The sequence below is a fragment of the Panulirus ornatus genome, chromosome 1, assembly GCF_036320965.1.
Source record: "Panulirus ornatus isolate Po-2019 chromosome 1, ASM3632096v1, whole genome shotgun sequence".
In the NCBI taxonomy this organism is placed as follows: Eukaryota; Metazoa; Arthropoda; class Malacostraca; order Decapoda; family Palinuridae; genus Panulirus; species Panulirus ornatus.
In genome coordinates, this window is record NC_092224.1 from 69794181 (window position 1) to 69820127 (window position 25947).

The 25947-nt window shown below is 40.5% G+C and overlaps 1 protein-coding gene across 1 annotated transcript in view; it reads left to right on the forward strand.

The window, feature by feature from the left end:
- The first annotated feature begins 569 nt into the window (after nt 1-569).
- The window catches only part of LOC139749449 (atrial natriuretic peptide-converting enzyme-like), a 1171820-nt gene continuing 1146442 nt past the window's right edge, over nt 570-25947 (forward strand). Inside the window, exons 1-2 of the mRNA XM_071663354.1 lie at nt 570-725; nt 18783-18842. The gene's annotated coding sequence lies outside the window, so the exon portion shown is untranslated. The remainder of the gene's footprint in view (nt 726-18782; nt 18843-25947) is intronic.

Below are 25947 nucleotides of genomic sequence, written 5' to 3' on the forward strand. Positions count from 1 at the left end.
ACTTCTTTACAGTTTCTCCGCATGCGGATAAGATGGTACAAGTGAGAACCCATTAATCCTCTTCAAAAATGTTCTTAATCTGCTTGCGTTATACTTCATAAGTAGGTATTAATCGGCACAATGCAACCACATGAACGTTAAGCTACAGATAATGTCGATCATTAGTATTCGCTGTTAAGCATAGCTTCTCAAGGCAATTCTTCCCGTCCCCTTAAATTAGTCCATTTTGAAAGGACAAAGAAAAAAAAAGTCAGGCTGTGGATAACATATCACAGGATTCATAAATCATAGTCAGTGAAACCTGAGAGATGATCCAAGCTGGTCATTGTAAACTATCGCCTGGTTGTTACGTGGGTTGGAACACAAATGTCAGTGTTACACAGAGACAAAGGTAGACGTATGATACTTTGTAATGAGGGAAAGTAAATATAGTTTTTACTATCAATCATATAAAATACTGTCTTTACTATTACGTCCAATCTGGACATATTCTTAAAAGTGTTGGGTATATTTCTGAACGAGGTCAACTTTAACGCCATCTGGGAGGGTTTCCAGGCAACTCACGGCATTCAGTCGCGGGCAAGTATTTTGACGGTCGTGTTTAGGTCTTGCGTTTGTGTGAAAATACGGCGATTGCATTCTTCTGTAACCTTTGTAGGTTACTCTGTTGATTGTACCGGAGTCGAGTCGGTTTCATGTGGAAAGACTGGTTACTATCAGTTATGGTAAGTCCTGTACAGTGATTGGTGTCTAACAGTTGACGGTTGTGGGTGATTACTCCATGTTAGTGGACCTCAAGGTGATGCATTTTACAGGACAAACGTGTTTCTGGGATTTTTTTTATTTTTTTTTCGCATGGAATCGCTTTTGCCACGATGAAAATTAATTTCAAAGTGTAGAAGTGGTTTTGTCACTCATATGAAGTCGATATTTTGATAAATCGTGTGTGAGTGTTATGAAGGATGTGGGAAAAATGTGGGGTTACATAGATACGTGATGTTACCAATAATTGTGAAAGCATAAAGATAACCTGCCTATTTTAACGCTCTATATCTTGTACGTTCTCTTATTAAAGATATTTTATCGTTATTAAAGGAAGAACTTATTTTTAAAGTGCCATGAATCCTTTCGATGGTAGACAGTTCAGATGTCGGTGGATACAGAAATCTTGCTCTTGTGTTGGACAATTACTGCCCGTTGATGGAGCCATAGATTTATGTAGACATCTGTAATAGACTAATTTATTTGCGAAACTTTGATTTAAACGTTACGTATGGCGGCATTCATAGGAATGCTTAGATGATTAAGGAATGTTTGAATTTTTAGATTTTACAGGCAAGTTTTCTTGTTATAGCGTCATTCGTTATGCATATCGATCTACATACTACATTGAGCTGTAGTGTTAGCGAACAAGCATGAGGTAAGTGTCTTTTGTTAGTCGACTGAGACTTTTCTGTTATAATGCTACACAGAAGACATTAGAAATCAAGTCGGGCGCCGTAGACATTTAGGCTAGGTTTGAAAGTAATATGAATGCACTACTTACACACACAACTGTTCATTTGAAGGGTTTTACTCCACTGTTTCCCTTCACAAAGTTCAGCCCACTAAGAAATATGTATAATTGATAGAGATGCTACACCTGAATTGCCACAACTTGTGTGCACAATACTTTTTGTTAGGATTTCATTAGTACCAAATTCATTATTCCCCCCGCGCCTCTGTCTTTTGCAGTTTAACCGATTTCATAACTGCTTCATAACTGTATAAGGTTTCATAAGGATTCCTTGGTGACCGCTTCTCTTTACATAGGGGAAAAAAATGAGCCGCTTTGCTGATTTCAACCATGGTGGGTGATTATGAAAACGGTTGCGATATTTGTAGATGGTAATGTAATTTTATGTAAAGGGAAATCGTGGGGTAAAAACATTAGAATTCAACAGTTGACAGTTTCACTAATGTATTTGTAACCCGCTGAAAAATAAACGGGAGGGCTGATTTGCCATCGTAGCTCTTAAGGCGTTATGTCTGCCGATATATGTAGAGATCCAGCGCTTAAATTTCGTATTTGGTGCCTTAGCTCGTTATTCGTCCCTTTTTTTCTATATTTTAGCGCCAAACTTAGTGTTTTGATATAAGGAAATTGACAAATTAGTGTGATTCATGAAGTTTAATCGAAAACTATTAGAATAAGGAAAACTACAAATATTGCAAGTAATTCATTCTCATCGAAATGAACATGTTCGAATATTTTTTTTTTTAAAGGTTCTGATCGGGTGTATTCCGCGGGCTCCCCAACCTCAAGTCTCGTTCAGTTCAGTTTCTGTCGGGCTCAGGCCCTGATTGAAGAACCATACGACGGGCGGTCGACTTAGCAAAGGTGAAGAAGCTTCACTTTGTAATGCGACTGATTGGCTGGCTGGTATGACTATGCAATGAATTATTGGAACCTTGTAAAGATGGCCTTTGCATGGGGACCCCTTTGCCATACTATGCAATGAATTATTGGAACCTTGTAAAGATGGCCTTTGCATGGGGACCCCTTTGCCATAAGACTTTACGACGGAAAATAATCGCTAATTATATTTCATCTCGAATGATTAATTATGCTTTAAACACGTTCGAAAATACTATACTGAAGAGATAGTAATTCGAATAAGTTACAGGAAAATATTTTTTCGAGACTGGTGAGTCTTGCCGCAAAACAGACTAAATGACATAGTCTGGCAAAACATGAATATGTCTGGTGAGCCATATGTCTATTCAGATTTAGGGTTCGAATTAATGCATAAGTCTGGCAAAACATAAATGTCTGGTGAGGCCATATGCCCATTCAGATTTAGGGCTCGAATTAATGCATATAGATTTAGTCGTCTGAATTCACTTTACATGGCAAAACAAACGAATCATGGTGGTAAATGGAGTTTGTTGTTATAACTATGGAATGTCCATGATAACAGAATCTACAAGACATCTGAAGCATTGAAATAGGTAGTTTGTCATAGTCTATTTATTTTATAATGTAACCCCACATCAAACTTCTTCCTGGCACACCTGCCACTGATAACTTATGTACTCTAGCAACTTGTACATATATATCGAAAGATCGGTTTTAAGGGTGAAAACGGAAATCCCACACTTTTAAATCCTTCAGAATGCGTTTTCGTGTTCCTGATATTACCGTAGGGTAGCCATCTACTGCATTCATTTTTCGGAATGGTTATTTTGCCGACTAGGCGGCACCGGAGGGTCAGACGTTTTTGTTATGTACTTTAATTTTCGATATCATTTTTCCCTCGTATCACCATCGAGGTTACATTTTGAAAGGTGTGAATTGGGGTGGGAAGACGACGGGCTCTTAACTGAACTTGGTGCAGTCAAGATTGATCTTTACGCTGCTCTGACTTGATTGTTGCCTGAGCGTAAATATTTTTTTTATGTATTTTCGTGTAAAAGTTTGTAAATCCAGTAATGAAGGTGAATACTTGGAAATAAACTTGTAGGCTGCATGAGTGTTTATGGCTGATTAGCTTTGACGTGTGTGTGTGTGTGTGTCTGTGTACATTGTTTTGGGGGAAATTTGCTGAAAGCTCCATTTTCCTAGTAAGAATTTTCGGTTCAAATCGTGTGCTGGGCATAACATGTCGCTCTGAATTTCCAATATCTAGAAGCAAACGCTGAAATTTGGTGTATTTACAGTTTTACCTTTAAAACAAGTGTACATTGTTCGGTTGGGTTCCCACGGCATTACTTGGTGACCCAACCAACTTAACCTAACCCAACCCAACATAGATGTGAACGTCTAGGAAAATCTTAATCGCGCTTTAATGAACTATGACCAGTTTTTTTTTTTTTTCTAAGTTTAGGGCAATTAAGAGAGAAACGAATAAAGTGGATCCATCTCCCATGCCCGCCTCCATTTTAACCAACGTTTTGAGATGAAAATGTTGCTTTCGGCCTTTAAACCCTACTTGTTGGTTGTGGTCATTTTTGGGTTTTCTACCCAACCACCACTAGATAAAAAGATTTGTTGCTGAAGATAAATTCTGATACCGTATATACTTATGTATGTAAATAAAGGCCCATGTTTTGTCGGCTAGGATCATGGCTGATGTGATGTTTTACTATTGACTTAAAAAAGAAAATCATGATCACGAAATATGTATATATTTTTTATTAACTTGAAATTCTTTATTTACTTAAACCTGCAACAGCCTATCAACCATGGGTTCCTGTCATTAACTGTGGCTAAAATTCTTCCTCGGATGTAGATATATTTATGTGGAGAGAATACATACGAGGCCAGCAATTTCACGCTATTGATGTAGCCGCCTACGTTATAAACTATGCCAAGTTTTATGGCTTTCTCAAATGACTAATTTCGCGTGATGGAACGATCCGCATCCCATCTACATTTTCTATAAAATGGCAATATATATTTAAAGATTTCTATTTGAATTTTTTTCATACACGGTTTAATTTTGAAACGTGGGATGTTCCATGAATCTTGAATATATATATATATATATATATATATATATATATATATATATATATATATATATATATATGTGTGTGTGTGTATAATGTGTATATATATCATTATTATACTTTGTCGCTGTCTCGATCGTTAGCAAGGTATCGCAAGGAAATAGACGAAAGAATGGCCCAACCCACCCACCCACACACTTATATATATACATATATATATATATATATATATATATATATATATATATATATATTTATGGATGTGGAGAAGGCATATGATAGAGTTGATAGAGATGCTCTGTGCAAGGTATTAAGAATATATGGTGTGGGAGGCAAGTTGTTAGAAGCAGTGAAAAGTTTTTATCGAGGATGTAAGGCATGTGTACGTGTCGGAAGAGAAGAAAGTGATTGGTTCTCAGTGAATGTAGGTTTGCGGCAGGGGTGTGTGATGTCTCCATGGTTGTTTAATTTGTTTATGGATGGGGTTGTTAGGGAGGTGAATGCAAGAGTTTTGGAAAGAGGGGCAAGTATGAAGTCTGTTGTGGATGAGAGAGCTTGGGAAGTGAGTCAGTTGTTGTTCGCTGATGATACACCGCTGGTGGCTGATTCATGTGAGAAACTGCAGAAGCTGGTCGACTGATGAGTTTGGTAAAGTGTGTGAAAGAAGAAAGTTAAGAGTAAATGTGAATAAGAGCAAGGTTATTAGGTACAGTAGGGTGGAGGGTCAAGTCAATTGGGAGGTATGTTTGAATGGAGAAAAACTGGAGGAAGTAAAGTGTTTTAGATATCTGGGAGTGGATCTGGCAGCGGATGGAACCATGGAAGCGGAAGTGGATCATAGGGTGGGGGAGGGGGCGAAAATCCTGGGAGCCTTGAAGAATGTGTGGAAGTCGAGAACATTATCTCGGAAAGCAAATATGGGTATGTTTGAAGGAATAGTGGTTCCAACAATGTTGTATGGTTGCGAGGCGTGGGCTATGGATAGAGTTGTGCGCAGGAGGGTGGATGTGCTGGAATGAGATGTTTGAGGACAATGTGTGGTGTGAGGTGGTTTGATCGTAAGTAACGTAAGGGTAAGAGAGATGTGTGGAAATAAAAAGAGCGTGGTTGAGAGAGCAGAAGAGGGTGTTTTGAAATGGTTTGGGCACATGGAGAGAATGAGTGAGGAAAGTTTGACCAAGAGGATATATGTGTCGGAGGTGGAGGGAACGAGGAGAAGTGGGTGACCAAATTGGAGATGGAAAGATGGAGTGAAAAAGATTTTGAGTGATCGGGGCCTGAACATGCAGGAGGGTGAAAGGAGGGCAAGGAATGGAGTGAATTGGAGCGATGTGGTATACCGGGGTTGACGTGCTGTCAGTGGATTGAATCAGGGCATGTGAAGCGTCTGGGGTAAACCATGGAAAGCTGTGCAGGTATGTATATTTGCGTGTGTGGACGTGTATGTATATACATGTGTATGGGGGTGGGTTGGGCCATTTCTTTCGTCTGTTTCCTTGCGCTACCTCGCAAACGCTGGAGACAGCGACAAAGCAAAAAAAAAAAAAAAAAAAAAAATATATATATATATATATATATATATATATATATATATATATATATATATATATATATATATATATATATATATTATCCCTGGGGATAGGGGATTAAGAATACTTCCCACGTATTCCCTGCGTGTCGTAGAAGGCGACTAAAAGGGGAGGGAGCGGGGGGCTGGAAATCCTTCCATCTCGTTTTTTTTTTTTTTTTAAATTTTCCAAAAGAAGGAACAGAGGGGGCCAGTTGAGGATATTCCAAAAAAGGCCCAGTCCTCTGTTCTTAGCGCTACCTCGCTAACGCGGGAAATGGCGAATAGTTTAAAAGAAAGAAGAAAAGATATATATATATATATATATATATATATATATATATATATATATATATATATATATATATATATATATTATCCCTGGGGATAGGGGAGAAAGAATACTTCCCACGTATTCCCTGCGTGTCGTAGAAGGCGACTAAAAGGGGAGGGAGCGGGGGGCTGGAAATCTTCCCTTCTTATTATTTTTTTTTAATTTTCCAAAAGGAACAGAGAACGGGGCCAGGTAAGGATATTCCCTCAAAGGCCCATTCCTCTGTTCTTAACGCTACCTCGCTAATGCGGGAAATGGCGAATAGTTTAAAAAAAAAAAAAGAAATATATATATATATATATATATATATATATATATATATATATATATATATATATATATATATATTGGAAAGGATCACAATTTTGCGTGTGATCATGTATATTCCTACGAGTCCACGGGGAAAACGAAAAATCCTACATTACGGAAATAGATAAGTCTTCTAAGAAACTGGGTGTCCTGTATAGGTTTCGAAATTTCTGTTCTTCTGAACAGTTGATCCGTTTATACAAAAGATTGACCTGTCTTTGTATGGCGTACTGCTTTCACATCTGGGGTGGTTCTAGCTCTGCATTCTTACTTGACAGATTCGAAAGAGGTTCAACTTAACAACTCTTCCAGACTTCAAAACCTGATCCACTTGCCCCACGCTGCAATGTTTGTTCACTTTCCCTTTTCTGTAGGTATTGCTTTGGATTTTGCTCCCGGGGGCTGGCTGGTTGTGTACCCCCCACCACTAGCTAGACCACGCAGTACTCTGCTAGCTGCTGCGTCAGATGATTACTGTGTGGCCGTTGGCAACTTACGGGTGTGCTGTTTTGATGGATTTCTTTCCTTGCACTTTGAAGCTTTGGAATTCTCAACCTTCTCATGTCTTTCCTAGTAACTATAACCTGACACTTTTTAGATTTTTTTATTTATTTACTTCCTCCACTATTTGCTAGTCTCGATTTCTTTTCATTAACCTCTCTTACATTTCTGTTAAGGCTCGAACTTGATGTGGAATTTTGTCCGTGATCGGAGCCTTCAACGAAAGAAAAAAAAAAAAAAAAACGTTCCAAGGAAGTCCACATTTTCCCTGCTCCTGCTTGGAGTGCAGCAACGAAGCTTGAGCCCCATAAAAGTGGGCACTGGTATTGTGGAGCTGATGGACAGTTCTCAGATCTTCGTTATTCTGACATCTCCACATGACTAATACATTGTTAAGGAAAACAGCAGGGTGGAGGGAGATGTAGGAGTGGAAAATACTGTGGTCAGTAGAACGTAAGAAGTTAACCAAGATTATGCAGACTTAAATGTAGAAAATAACGGTGATGAGGTATGTAGATGTTTGGGCTGGTAACTTAAGTACTGTGGTACAACACAAGCGCGCCAGTACGACCCATGATAACGGTATGGTTGTCTGTCCTTCTTTACGACCTATGGGTTTGATTGGGTTAACTTTGACACGACCCGGTGGTCAGGACAGAGGAAGATAGGCAAAGAAAGCATGAGAAACATTCACATTTTCTGTGTGACGTGTCTTCATACACGCGTCATAACATAAGATTACGATCATAGAAAATGGTAAAGTTTTGTTTAGGGTTGACTATAATAGGGGACGTATTACATGTGGAGGGTTGGGATTTCCTAAAATCTTGCACTGGTTACAGCTTTGCCTATATATTGCTTGTACAGTATGTTTTCCTAGTTTAATGTAATCAACCCTGTTTTACTTTGATATTGTAGATAATGTACGCTTCTTATCCAAGATTTTTTTTTTTTTATATCCTTTCACGTAATACTTTCCAGTTTCTGTATTACTGGTTTTGACCTCGCGAGTTTGAAGGTTGGATAAAGAATGATGTCAATTACTTTTAATCTAAGGATTAAGTTAATTGTCTTTGTCTCGCAGAGTTTCTTAACCTGGTGTTGCTAAAAAAGAGCCAGAGTTACAAACTAAATTTCTTATAAATGCGGTTATTATTGTAAATGGCTTGTTGAGTACAGTTTGTCGATCACCTACTTTTGCTGTGCCGTAAACTTGATAATTATGATTTATATATATTCGTGCAACACCTCTAACTCTTTTAAGCTATGGAGAGGAGAAAGTAAATGTTTATGTATATATCGTTAATTGTATCAGTGATTTATATTAACGACCTAACAACCGTGTACTTTTCACCACCTTTGTTAAACGCTTTCCTTTGTTTATAACCAAATGTTCTCCAACTACTAATGCATATTAAATTGCTTCATCGAAACAAAACTCCCTTGATTAATTATTGATGTCGGCTGTTTTATGTTAAGGTTTATTCATTTACATTCAGAATTGGTCTCGTCAGAATAAATCTGCCTCTGTATCAGCAGTTCTCAGTTTTGAGTAATTTGAATAACGTTAGTGAGTCATCATCCAAATAACTCAATTTATTAAGTCTTCAGAGTTAGTGTGGTTATATAATGCTCTTGCTCTCAGCTTTATACATAAATCTTAGCGCGTTCATGATAAACCCCCCCCCCCACACACACACAGACACACACACACACACAGACATAAACTTGGCCAGATTCTAGAGGTACGCCAGTTTTGCCACCCATCTCCACTGTCAATTTCCATGCTACATCTCTGTTCAAGAGATGATGAAGGGTAATTTGTGATGCAGTTGTCATTTGTAGGAACGAATTCCCGTTGATAGTAGCCAAATTTAATCACAACTGGAGTTTTTTTGAAATTGTAAGTTTTGGCTTCCATCATAGTTTTTTTTTTTTCTTGTTCTTGTGAACGTGCCTGGTATCATTGCAAAGTCCCAGATGTTCAGTGATGTCAACCTTACAATTTTGCTTGATGTCTGTGGAGATCATTTTGTTAAATCCTCTTTAGCACTTCGCTTAGACAAAGGTTGAGATCTTCCTGAATGTTGAGTGCAAATTTAAAATGTTCTATATACACTAAAGAGTCCGTGATAGACAATTAGAATAGACGACACAGATTTTGTTGTCACGAAGCAAGGCGGTTTCCAGTGACCCAAACGTTGGCTTCCTGGTTTGAGAAAGTCCCAGATTTTTTGTTGATTATACAAAGTTTATGGTGTTTATTACCCATTAGGTGATTGCTGTTAAGTTTGTTCAATGTCAGTATTGACATTCACTCTCTTCAGTTCCCCATGGAGTTAACAGATCACTGGATGTGATATTTGAAATGGTGGAATTAGGTATTATATTTTCGCTACATGTGTCAATGCTACAATTTTTTTTTTTAACTATGGAGACTGTGGGTGTGCAGCAGTTTGAATACGTGATCCTATCCCACATTCTCCTAGGCTAACTGGCACATTTTATCAAAGCAAATGGAAAAGTCTTTGGAGGGAGATTTTGGCTTCGCATCCGTTTTCAGGCAGGACTGCTTACGCAGCTTGGACGTGGCCCAGCCACTACCCAAAGAGCAGGAAGAGTGCGGATGAACCGACCATTGTCAGAGGACTCTACCTTGGATAACTTTGGCTAGTTCAAGGTTATATGATGTGTGACAAGTTGAAACTGTGTCGCCCTGATTATTAACCCGGTGGATGTACGGTACGACCTTTGAGTATAGTGACCTGGCCTTCATCTTTAGCCATCTTGAACACGATAGTACGACCCTTGGGTAAGATGATGGCCTTACCCGTGAGCAGACCCTTGATCCAAGGCCAGACCATCACACTCAAGGGCATGAGGACAAACTACCGCAATTAATATCGGAGGTAACATCCACATAAGCTGTATCTTGCACTGGTATTGGCTTCTGGTAATAGTCTCTTAAATCATGGGAATGAGGCATAATGTACATTCGGGGAATTCTCTTGGCGGCAACTTCCTCCGAAATTACCGTCACATCAGCTGCGGTGTCTTGCTAGATTGGTGCAGGTGCCGTGTAAGATGACGTCTGTCATATGTTTACGGATTCGTCATAGTGAGTAAAAAAGTGTCGTGATTAGTATCGTCTGCAGGCGAACTGCTTCTTTCGACTACCTGTTCGTCAGTTGTACTTTGTCGAAATTATCTGTTTGCGGGCCTGGGATTCTCTCTCAATTTGTTTGCAGAATTTTGCAGAATAGCCTCGTCGATCAAAGTTGTAACAAAATACTGCGTCACAAAACACTGATAAGAAAAGTTTTGTGACGCTGTATTTTTCTCCTCTTGTAGATTCCTGTTGATGCCTCTGTCAAGGCGAAAGCTTGAATATATCAAATGATAGAATATGAACATCTTGTGTTTGAGCACCCTTGGGGATACGGAAAAAAAAAAGTTCTACCCATGTATTTCCTGCGTGTTGTAGGAAGCGAATAAGAGGAGCGGAAGTAAGGGCTGAAAACCTTCCCCTTGTATTTCAGTATCAGAAAGATGGGACAGGAGGAGGAGCCAGGCGAGGACGCTCCTCCTCCTCCTCGAAGGCTCAGGCTGGGATGTCTGAATGTGTATGGCTCAGAGTGAAACAAAGCTCAAGGGTGAAGGAGAATAGTTTGAGAATATCTTTAGGGTAAAATCGGGAGTTTTTAAGTTGGCGAGAGCTAAGGACGAGGTAGCACTGCTAGCCGAAACAGGAGTTACGGGAATGTGTAAAAGGATGTAAGGAGGTTAGCTCCAGAATGATGATAAAGTTGAAAGTGGATTAATAGAGACGGGTGATTATCAGTGCGAGAGTTTTAGAAGCTGAATAAGTGTCAGTAGTCTTGATGCAAGAGACAAGTTGCCAGTGTTGGGCGGTTTTAATGCGTAGGTGAGTAACGTTGCAGTTTAGGATGTGATGAAAGGCTTTGGGTATTCAGTATGGTGAATGGAAATGATCAGTTGGAGTTGTATGCTCAACTTGATTGGAAACGACTAGAAATAGGGACATACGCAAATACTCGTTGATGAGTAGGAAAGATGGTCACTGGCCATTGCTGGCTTGCACACTAATTGATAGTCGTGCAAGAGAAAGGCTCTTGGTTGTATGATCGTTACTGATGGAGGCGACGGTGAAGATCTGCACAGGTTTTCGGAAAAAAGGAAATTATATGAGTGAGAAGAGGTTAGTGAAAGTAAGTGAGCCTGGAAAAGATACTTGTGTAAAGAAATACCAGGAGAGTGAGTGAGTGAGGAATGTGAGGTATGTAGGGAAACAGTGCTACACACTCCTCACACACATGCTACATGACATGCGGAAGGTGGGAGGTGGGCAGGCGAGAAAGTGTAGTGAGTGGTGGGATGACGTAAAGTTGGTAGAGGAGGAGAAAAGAGAGGTATATGGCCGATACTTACAGGGAAGTATTGCAAATGATTGGTAGATGAACAAGAGAAAGCGGGAGAAGGTCAAGAGGATGGTGCAACGGTTGAAAAATAGGGTAAATGAAAGATGTGGTTAAGTTGATATCGGTAAACTTTATGGAGAATGGATGTTTTGAGAGGAGGATAGTGTGATAAAAACAAGATATGAAATAGAGAAATCGGTGAAGATTGCAAACGGAGAAGTGTTAACTGTTAGCGATGAGGTGAAGAAGAGATGGAAAGTGAACATGAAGGGTTGTTGAGTGTGTCTGATGATACGGTGGCAGATGTATGGTGTTTAGGTCGGGTGGTAAAAGCCTTGCATAAGATGAAATGTGGCAAGATGGCTGAGTAGATGGTATTGGAGTTGAATCTGTAAGAAAGAGGTTCACTGCTTTGTCAGTTGCTTAGTTTGATTTTCCATGTATGTATGGTTCATAGTGAAGTGCATGAAGATTGGCAGAGTGCATGTATAGTGCAACTGTAGAAAGGCAAGGGGTACAAAGATGGATCTTGGAATTACAGAAGGATGAATTTGTTGAGTATACCTATTAAGCCGTATGGACGAGTGGTGATTGAGAGGGTGGCGGAATGCACAGAGCATCAGACTGGGGAGGAACAGCGTGGTGTTAGGATTGGTAGCTGATGTGTGGATCAGGCAGGTGTTTGAAGAATGTGTGGGAGGAATACTGAGAGAAACAGGAGGAGTTAGAACAGATTTTCTTCTCTCCAACGGAATGCGGATGATCGATGAAATTGAGAAGTCGGTGAAGCAGTTATATATATATATATATATATATATATATATATATATATATATATATATATTTTTTTTTTTTTTTTTTTCATACTATTCGCCATTTCCCGCGATAGCGAGGTAGCGTTAAGAACAGAGGACTGGGCCTTTGAGGGAATATCCTCACCTGGCCCCCTTCTCTGTTCCTTCTTTCGGAAAATTAAAAAAAAAAAAAACGAGAGGGGAGGATTTCCAGCCCCCCGCTCCCTTCCCTTTTAGTCGCCTTCTACGACACGCAGGGAATACGTGGGAAGTATTCTTTCTCCCCTATCCCGAGGGATGATATATATATATATATATATATATATATATATATATATATATATATATATATATATATATATATCAGTGTACGAAAACCTAACTTATCTTGTACCCCATAGTAACTTAATCATTGATATAGACTAGATTTAACCAAAACCTAAAGCTTTGGGCTTCAAATCTTTTGGAGTGCCCATTTCAAGGCTCCCCTCCTGAGACTTATAGACTTGTAACCAAACTTTATTTGTGCTGAAAAATAGTCATCAATCCATTGCAGCAATTTACTGTTTACAGAATTTCGAGTATTATTTCTTTAGTTGCTATGTCAAAAGCACACTCGAAATCTACAGTAATTCTACAATTCATGTCAACATTTCTCAAGTACTTGATTACATAAAACCATATAGATAATTTGACGTAAGATCACCCATTTTATACATGGGGTCTTTCCATGAAGACGCTAATGAGGTAGTCCGATGATCATGGTCACATATAGGTACTAGATTAATCATGTTCATCGTCTGCTTAATGGGTAGATTATCTCCCTCAAGAAATTTGTTCAAAAACTATTTTGGCCTACTCTTCATTACAAGAAGATAGTTCAAAGTACCATTAGTCACACCATCCTCCCCAGGGGATGTTTTTAATTACTTAATGTATCCCACTTGGAAGTAATTACCCTTAAGAATATGCACTTGACCCTGCAAATTTACGTACTCATTTGGTGTATTTATGGTGGAATTGGTGACCGTCAGCGGTCGTTAAGCCGGAAGCCGTACTGTATATTTCAGATACGGTAAAGAAAAAAAAAATAATGGCTACTAATTTATTCTATATGCAAATAAGGAAATACGCGTGTATACATGTAAGACGTGATTGTGTAAATGACTAAGGCTGTTAAGCCAGAATATCTACCAGCGTCAAACATAAAGAACCAAGATTGGCTTGAATTTAATATATGGTTACTACCACTGATATCTGGCAACTTGCGTTAATAAAAACCGAATATACAAAATGCGAACGCAAACAAAACGAAAAGCAAAAAATCTTGAAAGCGATAGAATATTGCTTTCGAGCAAATATTTTTTTGCTTTGTATTTCATATACAACAGGAAATTTGATTTCGTCGGTAATGAAAACTGTAATTTCAAACACTACGGTAACGTAACACAACATTCATTTTACACAACATAAACATTCATTGAATGGAGCCCACAACATCAGTTACACATGGGTTCACTTGTGTGAATAATGGTATCCCGAAGACACAGCGGACCTGTGCCAATAATGGCACACCCGAATACATAGAGAAGCCGGTGCTAAGCTTAGTTTTTGGCGATTCTTGACATGTAAAACACACTCACTCACGGGAAGCTTCAGTTTTCTTTGTTTCTGGTGTCCTTGAAAGGAAGGAAAATGGAACATGTCTGGTGTATGAGTAAGCAGTTGTTAGAACGTCATGTTTCTTGCCTGAACATTGTCGACACTTGTAGAACCACGTACATTCTTATTGATTGTATTTGAGTTGTAGAAAATAATGGTGACGATGGATGGTATGATTAAATGACTTTTGATACACTTATCTGCTGAGACGCAGTAATATAATTCTTTTGTGTATGTTTTAAAGTTACTGTTTAGCTTATGCAGAATACAAGTTGTTTTTGTTTTGTGACATTCTTAGAAGGGACACTTGAGTGATACGGTGTCCCGGAAGGGTCATATGTACACTGAGTGTGTATAGGTTTAGAATTATCTTGAACGTGTGATCGTGCTTTTTGTATTGTAGATTGGAAAGTGACGTTGACGTCCGTAATAATGGCGACGAGGACAAAGGCAGCAGGCCTGTATTTCGAAGCCTGGAAGAATTTAATGAAAGTGACAGGAACATAGGACACTACTGTGATCACTTGCAACCGTAGCTTACAGCCAGCAAGATAACTGCAGTTGATGACAAGATCAACTTTTTTTTTTTTCTTTTATGAGTTGTATCCCTGGTAGGTTTGTAAAACAGTCCCCCGACATCTTAATTCCGAAGTAGAAAGTTTGGCTATAGTTGAGTAATTGCCGGTCAACGAACATACATTTGACTTCTCTTGAGGCAGATATTTGTGATGACTTAAATGGCGATAATTACTTTTTTTTTTTTTTGGAAAACGCATCTTAGACTCACTGGCATGTATTCAGTAATTACAGAAAACTTGTTTTATAAAACCTGGTCCAACTACTGCTTCACGACAGAAGAGGAAACTTTTATTAGATTTATTGCCATCTTACGTAAGTTGTCCGAATATTGTTTGTATGGATTTTAGGTAAAGTTTAATGAGGCAACACCTTGTTCATGGGGTGGGTCTCAAAGATTGTTTAGCGCGACACAGTCTGGTGCACTTTTTCATACGCATGGGTAGAGCCGAATTAGTTTGGGCTATAGGCTAGGGTAATATTATTAAAGGCTCTTTTATACTTTACAGAATCAAACATTTCATCATCCTGTTATATATATTATGATAATGGCTCTATTCCACTAGTTTAACTTTTTTTTTTTTGAATGCTTTACGTAAGTGTACCCTGTCAGTGTAATGAATATTTGATGTATTCGAGGTAGCTACATTATATTAAAAGTAACGTCAGTTGAATATGCAATCAGTCCCCAGCAGGAAATGAAAATAATGGTATATTTCAACGTGAATTTCGACAACTAGGTGAAGGTTGGTGAGATTTTGATATGCTTTGCTGAAAAGTGAGAAGTGCCTTGCTGACTGTACCATTAATCAACCTACATTTTCCTTGATATACATAACCTTTATCGCCTTATTTATCAACTATAGTTCCAAATCATGCTTTGCACCTGTTATTGTATTCTTTAGAAGTTTAGACACTAGCACTGCAGGACAGTCATTCGGTAGCCCGATACCTCGGCTGTGTAAACTCTCTCGGAGTTTCCTTTACTTTGTTGACCGGCGCGACGGTCGTCCGTGTACGGCTGGGGTGTTCGGCCTGGTCACAGGTGGCCTATCTATACCTGCGAGGAAAGCATGTGCAAAATCAGTCCGAGTTTGTGACAGGCGGAGGAAGGAGACTGTGGGCTGTAACATATGTGATTAAAGTCGATGGAATATGAATTGTTCTAACTTGGAGTTAATGCACTTAATGGGATGCATGTCGTTGGTGATGGAATGCATGACATACTCGTGTTCAATCTACCTTATGACTCTAATTTGAAAATTTCGTTCAGGTTTATTAATCCTGCAAGGTATTACGCTACCTGTTTTCCTGCCGGCGTGTTCAGGAGGGTGGTAAGAGAGCCTTTGCTTTGCTATCCTTTTTCATCTACCGTTTACAAGGGGGCTATTTTTTTTTTATTTATTTAAGCGTTAAGGCCAGACCATCTCGCTTGGACCTTAGGTCTGTGTGGTCCATGTATCTATCTATGTAACTCTAAAGCAGACTTGACGTAGGATTGACTGCGCTACACGGAGGCTAAAAAGTAAGGTTGGTTGGCATTCTTCCGCACTCCGTTGTGTTGAATTCCAATTTTTTATTTTTCCTTTTCCAAACTATGTTGGCTACTTGGAAGATTCGGTTAACCCCCAAAAACGCGTTCGACCCCTGAGACCGCGTTTAGTGGGAAATACATGAGACCGTTAAAGATTTCTTATTTGATGTGTAAGAGATGTAGTGTAATATGTAGGGGACTGTGGCAGATTAATGATTGTCATTCCGTTTAATAAGTTTTCTCTGGTTGTTTGAGAGTTGTGGTGTGCTGCTTGGGGAACGTGGCTGGTGGGAAGATCCGTCATTTCGTTAAGTCTTGTATCTTTCTGGTTGCCTGATGGGAATGGTAAACTTTGGCCCACTGTCTCGGGGGCAAGTTTGAACACGTAATGGACGGGATCCTTTTTGTGTGGTCGGTACTGCATGTTTTGCTAAATGGTTTATTGACTCACGTATCCATAAAACACAGGAATGGATGTCTTACGACAACTGGAAACTGACTTTGCATGACGGATGTTTATGTTGGGGTTCTCGGTTATTACTGCATACGAAAGACGAGCTGGGCTGTGTGAGTTGCACACTTTAGCATATCCCTAGGAGCCTAGCATAGCTTATCCCTAGGAGCCTAGCATAGCTTATCCCTAGGAGCCCAGCATAGCTTATCCCTAGGAGCCCAGCATAGCTTATCCCTAGGAGCCCAGCATAGCTTATCCCTAGGAGCCCAGCATAGCTTATCCCTAGGAGCCCAGCATAGCTTATCCCTAGGAGCCCAGCATAGCTTATCCCTAGGAGCCCAGCATAGCTTATCCCTAGGAGCCCAGCATAGCTTATCCCTAGGAGCCCAGCATAGCTTATCCCTTGGAGCCTAGCATAGCTTATCCCTAGGAGCCTAGCATAGCTTATCCCTAGGAGCCTACCATAGCTTATCCCTAGGAGCCCAGCATAGCTTATCCCTAGGAGCCTACCATAGCTTATCCCTAGGAGCCCAGCATAGCTTATCCCTAGGAGCCCAGCATAGCTTATCCCTAGGAGCCCAGCATAGCTTATCCCTAGGAGCCTACCATAGCTTATCCCTAGGAGCCTACCATAGCTTATCCCTAGGAGCCTACCATAGCTTATCCCTAGGAGCCCAGCATAGCTTATCCCTAGGAGCCCAGCATAGCTTATCCCTAGGAGCCCAGCATAGCTTATCCCTAGGAGCCCAGCATAGCTTATCCCTAGTAGCCTAGCTTAGCTTAACCCTAGTAGCCTAGCGTAGCCATCCCTAGTAGCCTAGCATAGTGTAATCCTTAGTAGCCTAGCATAGTTATCCTTTGTAGCCTAGCATAGTGTATCCTTAGTAGCCTAGCATAGTTACCCTGTGTAGCCTAGCACTGACGGAATGTAAGGGTCGGTGGCAGCTGACGGCCACATTCTCCTGCAGTAGTGACCGAATTCGCCGTCAGTGGAAAGGAATCTGTTGTGATTTCTGTGGTTAGTATTTGTGTGAGTTTTACGTTGTGTTGTACTCTTGTCTTACCGTACCTTCTTTTAACTTCATGTACCAAGTCTTCTCGAACTGAACCAAGTACTCGTTTATCGACTAACCCCATGGGAAGGATGCCCAGCTGGGATTGGCTGTGTGCCTACCTGCGCGCCCAGGATTCGAACCCATGCTATATCACGTAGGCGTGATCATTAAAGCTGTGGTTTCTAATTGTTTTCTGCGACCCGTTTGAAGGTCTCGTGTGGGTACCCATTATCCATGTTCACTGCAGTTGGTCAGAAGTACAAGACATTAGCATCACTGATCACTAAGTTAAGCAGACGGTTGCTTGTTATGGAGTGACTTGAGTTTCGGCTTTGTTAAATTGTGTAAATAATGGGACTTCATTGGGATGGATCTCATGAAGATAATGGACTAGTCGAATGGTGTGTGCAGTTGTTCAGACAGATGGTGTAATTATTGCTCTGGGTTTGGTGAAAATTATTTGTTTTTGTGTGTGACGTCAGTAGAGGGAAACCAATAGGACATTAATGTTTGTCTTTTCCGGATATTAACTGTTCGGTTCTGATGATTTTGGTCATTCCTTGGAATCCATGGTGCTATAAAGCATTTTATGATATAATAGTATTGACGCAATGAAAATATGTAAGTTCAAAGGATTTAAAATAAGTATGAATGATGTTGAAAAACGGAAAGTTTTCTTTTAGTATTTGTCATATCAGCATGAGGAGTAGCACTGTATTTTAATTATTTGTCATGTGTAAGCAAGAGGAGTGACGCTGTGTGTGTGTATCCCAAAATTGCTGGGATGGTAACCATGGAACTCTGGGCCATTCCTTGCTCCCAACCATGTTATCAACGTATTGTTAGGTTTTGTATTCAGCCTTCAACATAATTTTTTCGTTGGACCACTAAGTATACATGAACATTGACTTGTACCATCTTTAAGGAAATTATCATATTCGCACTAAGTGAATACATATTTCCGTAATTCTAAACACTGAAATATCGTAGATTTTAAGCTAGTCTGTCTAGATATGAAGTCTGTAAGTTTATGCTCCTACACTAATACTATTTCTATCCGCAGGGCGTTAGATGGAGTCCAGGCCAGCCGGTGAGCTGACGTTACACCCTCCAGGCTAGCCAGGTAAGCTTAATCAGAGCATGGCATGTCAACCTTCTGAGTGTATTATTTCCAGTACTACGTGCATGGGTATAGTCGTACTTCGTATGTTAGGTTGTATTCGTTCGCAGTTTTACGCTGGAGGCTCCATTCACAGACACAAGTCCACATCAAGACTGGGCCTTAATCGAAATATAGACGATTAAGAAAGGGGTTAGGGGAAGACGAGGGAAAGTATTTTCGAATTTTGGAGGAAGCGAAAAACCTGTCTTTTGAAATGTACCAGGTCATAGTTATTGGGAAAGACATGAGAAGGTAGAGAGTTCCAAGGCTATGAGGTGTAGGGAAACGAGCAGTTATCCAAACGGCCCATCCTTGTGTTGCCAACGGCCACACAGTAATCATGTGACGCAGTAACTTGCCGAGTATTAGGTGATCTTGCTAGCGGTGGGGGCACACAAGCAGCCACCTCTCGGGAGCGATAAACGCGGTAATACCTATGGAGGAGGGAAAGTGAACCAATATTGCGGCGTAAGGCAAGATGCTTAAAATTTGAAGTTAACCTAAGTGAGTTTATAAGTCGGACCGTTTTCGACTCTACCGTCAAGTAAGGAAAGCTAGAACCACCCCAAATGTGAGTGCAGTACTCCATACAAGGACGGATCAGCCCTTTGTATAAACGGAGCAAATGTTCAGAGAGAAATGAATTTCGACATTTAAACAGGACACCTAGTTTCTTAGAGGCAGACTCATCTATTTCCGTAATGTGGGGTTTCCAAGAAAGAGTGGATGTTGCAGTAATACCAAGTATGTTCATAAAGTCGAGGTGGAATTACAGAACTGTAATTCGTGAGTTTTCGATAGAGAGATGGGTAGAAGGTGGGTCTTGGAGGCATTAAACAACTAGATTCCTTTTACCCTACTGACATATACTGTCCAAGACTGAGTTTATTAAGGAAGCTGTGTCAAGATGGAGATGGAGTGAGAGAAGAGGGAGCAGAATGGAAGGATGTGGATGAACGCAGTGTGTTGAGTCGTCAGCGTATGAGTGCATTTGATTATTTGAGAGTGAATCAAATGAAAAAAGAAAATGTGTAGGGGACAGGACTGAATCTTGAGGTACATCGCTGTTGGAGAATGGGAGGGGGGATGAGGGGAGGCTAATTTTATCTACAACCACAAAGATAGATTGGCTGGAGAGGAAAGCCAGTTATGAAGGAGCAAAGAGAGGGAGGGAAGCGAAAAAGGGGGGAATAGAGATGAGATCCCAATGCTACACCCTGTCAAAAGCTTTGGATAGGTCAAGGTCAACAACACATGACTCCCCAAAATCTCTAAGATGATAACCAGACATTAGTAAGATAGGAAAGAATATCACCAGTAGATCTCGCCTTACTGAAGCCATAATGGTGATCAGAGAGGAAACTGAGAGCCAAGGTATCTGAGGACATGGGAGTTGAGGAGGGATTCAAAGACTTTGAAAATGGTAGATGTTAAAGCAGTAGGACGATAGTTAGGGGGATCAGAATGGTCATCCTTCCTATGGATGGGATGTACCAACGCATGCTTCCGAGCAGAAGGAAAAGTTTTGTTTTTTAAACGGAAACTGAACAGACGAGCAAGCACAGGTGCAAGTTCAGCGGCGCACACTTTCAGTATATGGGGATGGATGCCATCAGGACCATAAACCTTGCTTGTGCCCAGATAAAGAGGCGCTTTTCTGACAGGTCGAAAAGAGATTACGGGGAGGGGCATAGAAATGATAAGAGGGGCATCAGGGGGTGAAGGAATGTAAGTCATCCAAGGTGGAGTTAGAGGAGAAACGGGAACCAAAGAGTTGCTTTGTCGATGGGAGAGAGACCTATAGTACCGTTAGAACGGGGAAGTGAAGGAAAGGTGGAGCGACAGAAGTTGTTAGAGATGCCCTGAGCTAAAGACCAGAAAGACTTATTAGTGGATGACGAGGAGAGGCTGTCGCACTTAATTTGAATACAGGAACGCCTCGCGGATAATTGTGCTTGCAGCGATGACAGGTAGCGATAAACGCTGAACGGGAGCCAGAGGAAGGAGAGTTTTACCAAGGCTAATATGCCTGATCCCCATCCTGAATGGCCTAAGAACAGGGAAGGTTGAACCATGGATTGGAGGAAGAGGTAGTCTTGGAGGAAGAGTGGATAAATGCTTCCACTGCTGTAAGAATAACCTCTGCTATGGGTTTGTCGGAGACAGAAGCATCGCCATTCAGACAATAATTTACCCAAAGAGCCGGAAAAGAATTTTTGTAAGTTATTCATTTTTTCTGAGGTGCCGATATTTACGCTTTGAAGGGGCTGATGGAGGGGGAGGTGCCGTTGAAATAGATAAATTTCATGAAAGTATGTTTAGATGAGCCAACTGGGGCGAGATTATGTATTTACAGCGGGATGGACCTGAGGTGAAAAACAGATTCAGAATATTAGAAGAGTGATCACATCGGTCAGGAATATGGGTAGGCTGGGAGATGTATTGCTCTTAAATTATTGAGAATGGAGAACATGAGGGCTTCAATCCCTTCACTAACCATATGGGAGGAATTCGACCATTCCCTGTGGTGAACGTTGAAACCCGAAGTAGGGGATCTCTGCTTGTGGGTAAAAGGATGCCGTAGTCTCATGACAGGAGTTTAGGTAGTCAAAGAAAGATAAAAAAAATTGTATAATTGGGAGAGCAATTGGCGAAACAGAGGACATATGTGGTAGTCGGGAGGCAGACCTTGAGTCACACAACATCAAAGTTTGGAAACTGAAAGTCCTTGAGATGTACTCCAGGTGTGTTTATGTTGGAAGAAGCACAAGCCACACCTGTTCACCGGAATCGTGAGTGGAGGTTATAGTTATGTATGAAAAAGGGACGAGCGAGAACCTCGTTAGCCAACTGTGTCTCAGAGAGAAGTAAGAGTTTAGGGGAGGAATTAGAATGGTGTTCAACAGATGAGAAGTTACTAGAGACCACTAGTGTTGGTATAGTGAATAGAAAAAGAGGAAGGTCTAACAGAGAGGGAAAGGTCGTGGGAGGGGCCGGTGCTACTGCTGTCTGAGCCTCTCACAGGCAGTAGAGTCGTGCAGAAACCCGGAGATTCTTAGCACCCCATGATGCAGGGGACTATGGGCCATAGATTTGTTGGACTCCATCATGATTTTGCTTAAAAATGTTTGAGCAGACTAGGGTTGGCAAGAGCACTTAGGTGAAGAAAATAAGTGAGGTTTGAGTAGGTGTTTGGTGTTTGTAAGGATAGGATAGGTAGGTAAGGATAGGTAGGACTAGCCTGGCAGTCCCGTTTTGATGAGACAAATTAAGACCAGCAATCCTGACATGGAGATTTTAAGATGGTTCCGGCCACCACTTTAACGTGCCTCAGTCAGGATACCGTCGGTAGTACCACCCTGGGCGGCTGCTGTCAACAACCAAGGGCAGGGGATGGGATGATCCTTCAGTTAGCTGGGGTACTGCGAGGGGCCGATACGCGACCGCTTGAGCCTTCCCTCACATTGGCAGCAGAGTACCACAATGAAGTGTAGTCAGTATACCTTAAATTTGCATGGGAGGGGCACTTACTACCTCGTTGGCTGTAGTCACACGTGCACGTGAATATGAATATTGTAAGTTTGTAGGTTATTTTGTGCACACAGGGAATTTATAGTCTTTCTTCCTCTGTGCAATCTCTTTCACACACAGATATTTTGATATGGTTATTCATATACATTTCAATTTTCACCCGGCCATGAATTTCGCTTTCTCTTAGCACACATTAACAATAGAATGTTACTTTCATTTTTCCGAATTTGCTGGGTAGAGTTCAAAATCATTTTCTAAAATTTTTGCATCACGTAAAAGCAATTTCCATTTTGGTTAGAAATGAAACGGAAAAATAGTAAAAACGTAATTAATGATTTTTCTTTTGTCATTAAACTAGTGAAGAACAATCCAGCTGTTAAGAATAACACTGTGCACATTAAGACTAATTGTTCCTCATTCATTTGTTTATTTACCAGTGCAGAATCACTTTTGATTGAAGTGAAGGGCATGTTACGTCAAAATTCTTTAGAATTAACCTAACGCTCAATATTGACGTCGAACTGAGATGTGGAGTTTCTAAGAAAGTGGATGTTACACTAATACCAAGTGTGTTGATTGAGTCGAGAGGTGGAATTACAGAACCGTCATAGGGGAGAGGAGAGGTGTCAGGAGTTTTCGATAGAGAGAGAAGGGTAGAAACTGTCTTAGAGGCATAAATCTTAACCAGATTTCGTCTTGACTCGCTGAGACATCTTGTCTGTCTGAGTTTATTAAGGAAGTTGTGTCAAGACGAGATGTAGGTCTTGCGTGAGAAGGAGCAAAATTGAATGATGTGGAGGAGTTCAGTATTGAATCGTCAGCGTACGAGTGCATTTGGTTGATTGTGCAAGAGAGAAAATCGTTGATAAAAAGATTAGAGTGTAGGGGATAAGACTGAACCTTGAGGTACACCGCTGTCATGTCATCCTGACGAAGGAAAACAAGTCAAGTTTTTTCTTTCATTATAATTGTCACTATTGTTCTTCCAGTTTTGTGATTTAGCTACTACGTAATGTTTAAATATTTAGTAATATCACTATTTTTTGTTACAACTCAGTGGCCTAGATGAGATGTCATAATACGACTGATAACATTGTGTAAATAATGTTTGCTTTTTCGTTCCTGGGTAACAAGTGTTTTCTGTTTGTCTAAAAGTATAGAAAATGGCTACATTCCTCTGGAACTCTGCTTTTATGATCAGGACAGTGATATTTTGAGATTTACCCGCTTTTCAGAACACTCCAGATAGATTCAGTGCTGAGTAGCAGATATAGAAGTTTCCATTTATGTAGATAGTAGTCAGAGGGCAAGAAAGACGTTGTAGATCCAGATTACGATTTCAGAGTTCCAGACCTCAACGACTTGGTCAGATATCTTGGTATCGCAAATTTCACTGCCGAGATTTTGAAGTGTAGACTCAAGCAGTGGTACTTGTTGGATGAAAGTGTGCAAATCGCAGATCTGAGGAAGCTTCTTCACCCGTGAAGAAGGACTCTGCTTCTGCCACAGTGTAACCAGTCTGTTCGAGGCATTCAGAATCGCCTGTGTCCAGAATGAGTGGCGCCCCTTCATCGACAGCTCATCCGGGAGCCTCAAAGCCGTGCTGCCCCATAACGGGAACAAGTACCCGTCTCTTCCCCTGGCTCACTCGGTGCACCTCAAGAGAAGAATACAACAGTGTCAAGACCTTGCTGGACGCCTTGACGTATGATGAGTACAGCTGGGAAGTCATCGGAGACTTCAAAATGGTGGCATTCCTGATGGGTTTCCAAGCCGGTTTGACCAAGTTTCCTTGCTATCTTTGCCCTTGGGAGAGCAGGAACACCACAGCGCACTACACAGGCGGGACTGGCCACATCAGACCAAAGTCTCTGTGGGGATGAACAGCTTCAAGTGGGAGCCACTGGTGGACCCCCGTAAGGTGTTGATGCCACCACTGCACATAAGATTGTCTTATGAAACAATTTGTCAACTCTAGATAAGAAGTCTGTAACCTTAAAGTACCTTCAAGACTTCTTCCCTAAGATGTCTGAAGCAAAAGTCAGAACCAGTGTCTTCGTCGGACCACAGATAAAGAAGATCCTGGAGTGCAAGGAATTCCCCAGGAAGCTCACTAGGAAGGAGAAGGCAGGCAGGTTGGCGCAGCTTTGTCACAGTAGTTCGGTACTTCCTGGTCAATCACAAGGCCGGAAACTATACAGCTGGTTGAGAATGTGGTGAAGATCCACGGCAAAATGGGCTGCAGGATGTCCCTCAAAGTCCATATCCTTGACGCTCATCTTGATGAATTCAAGGAGAACATGGGGGCTTATTCGGAGGAGCAAGGCGAGCGCCTCCACCAGGATGTACTGGACTTTGAACGCCGCTACCAAGGAAGATAAAACGAGAACATATTGGAAGATTATTTTGGGGATCTGATTCGTGAAGGTGATTTACAGTACAATCTCAAATCTCGACAAACTACTCGCTTCTAAATCTTTTGTGATTAATTTTGTTTGACATTAGTGTAGATACATGTTAATTTTTTTTTTTTTTTTTTTTTTTTTTTTTTTTTTCCAAAAGAAGGAACAGAGAAGAGGGCCAGGTGAGGATATTCCCTCAAAGGCCCAGTCCTCTGTTCTTAACACTACCTCGCTATCGCGGGAAATGGCGAATAGTATGAAAAAAAAAAAAAAATGTTGTTTTTCTGACTTTATGTAAATAAAAATGTAAAACTTCGCCCGTTGTCCAGTTGGAAATGGGTAAATTTCAAAATATCACTGTCCTGGTCACAAAAGCAAAGTTTGAAGGGAATAATTGCCTTTTTCTCTACTTTTTACGCAAAAACAATTAGGAAATAACCCATGCCACCCAAGAAAAAAAAAATGTGTTATACAGTGTTATCTGTGTGTACAGAAGTTTTCTTCACGTGTTATTATTCAGATGAGAAAAAAATTTACTGAGAATTAACTTTCATTACCTTTTTGTACACTAGAATATCATTTCATCTTGTTTCATAGTTGTATGGTTTGGTTTTTGACCTGATAATGATATTGATTTTGTTCACATTGAATTCAAAATTTTTCAGTCAGACCGTATTTCGCTTGTATAAAACGTCACTTGATCTTGGCTCATTTTCTAAATCTTGCCATCATATATGAATCATAATGCCCTCAGGTAGCTAAGTTATGCCAAATTGTCTGATTTTATTTCTTTTTTTTATTATAGTAATATTTAGAACCTTATTGTGTACATCTCAGAAAATAGCATCATTATATTCGTAAATTTGTTTTTATTATACATTCATTAGTTAGAAAAAATTTTTCTGGTGTTCCCGCTTTCCTGACATTTGAGAATTCTTGCTAACCCTGACACAGTCTGGAGACGCTTGGATCTCTGGGTCAGTCAACGCTGAGCGGTTTAGCTCCCAATCACATTTACCAAATTAAATTCCTCTCCAACTCTAGACTTACTGTGGTATTAAATCGGTCAGAAAATGCTATTGGCACAGTCTTTTGTTTCCGTAACAAAATGGTGTAATCTGTATAGAAGGATC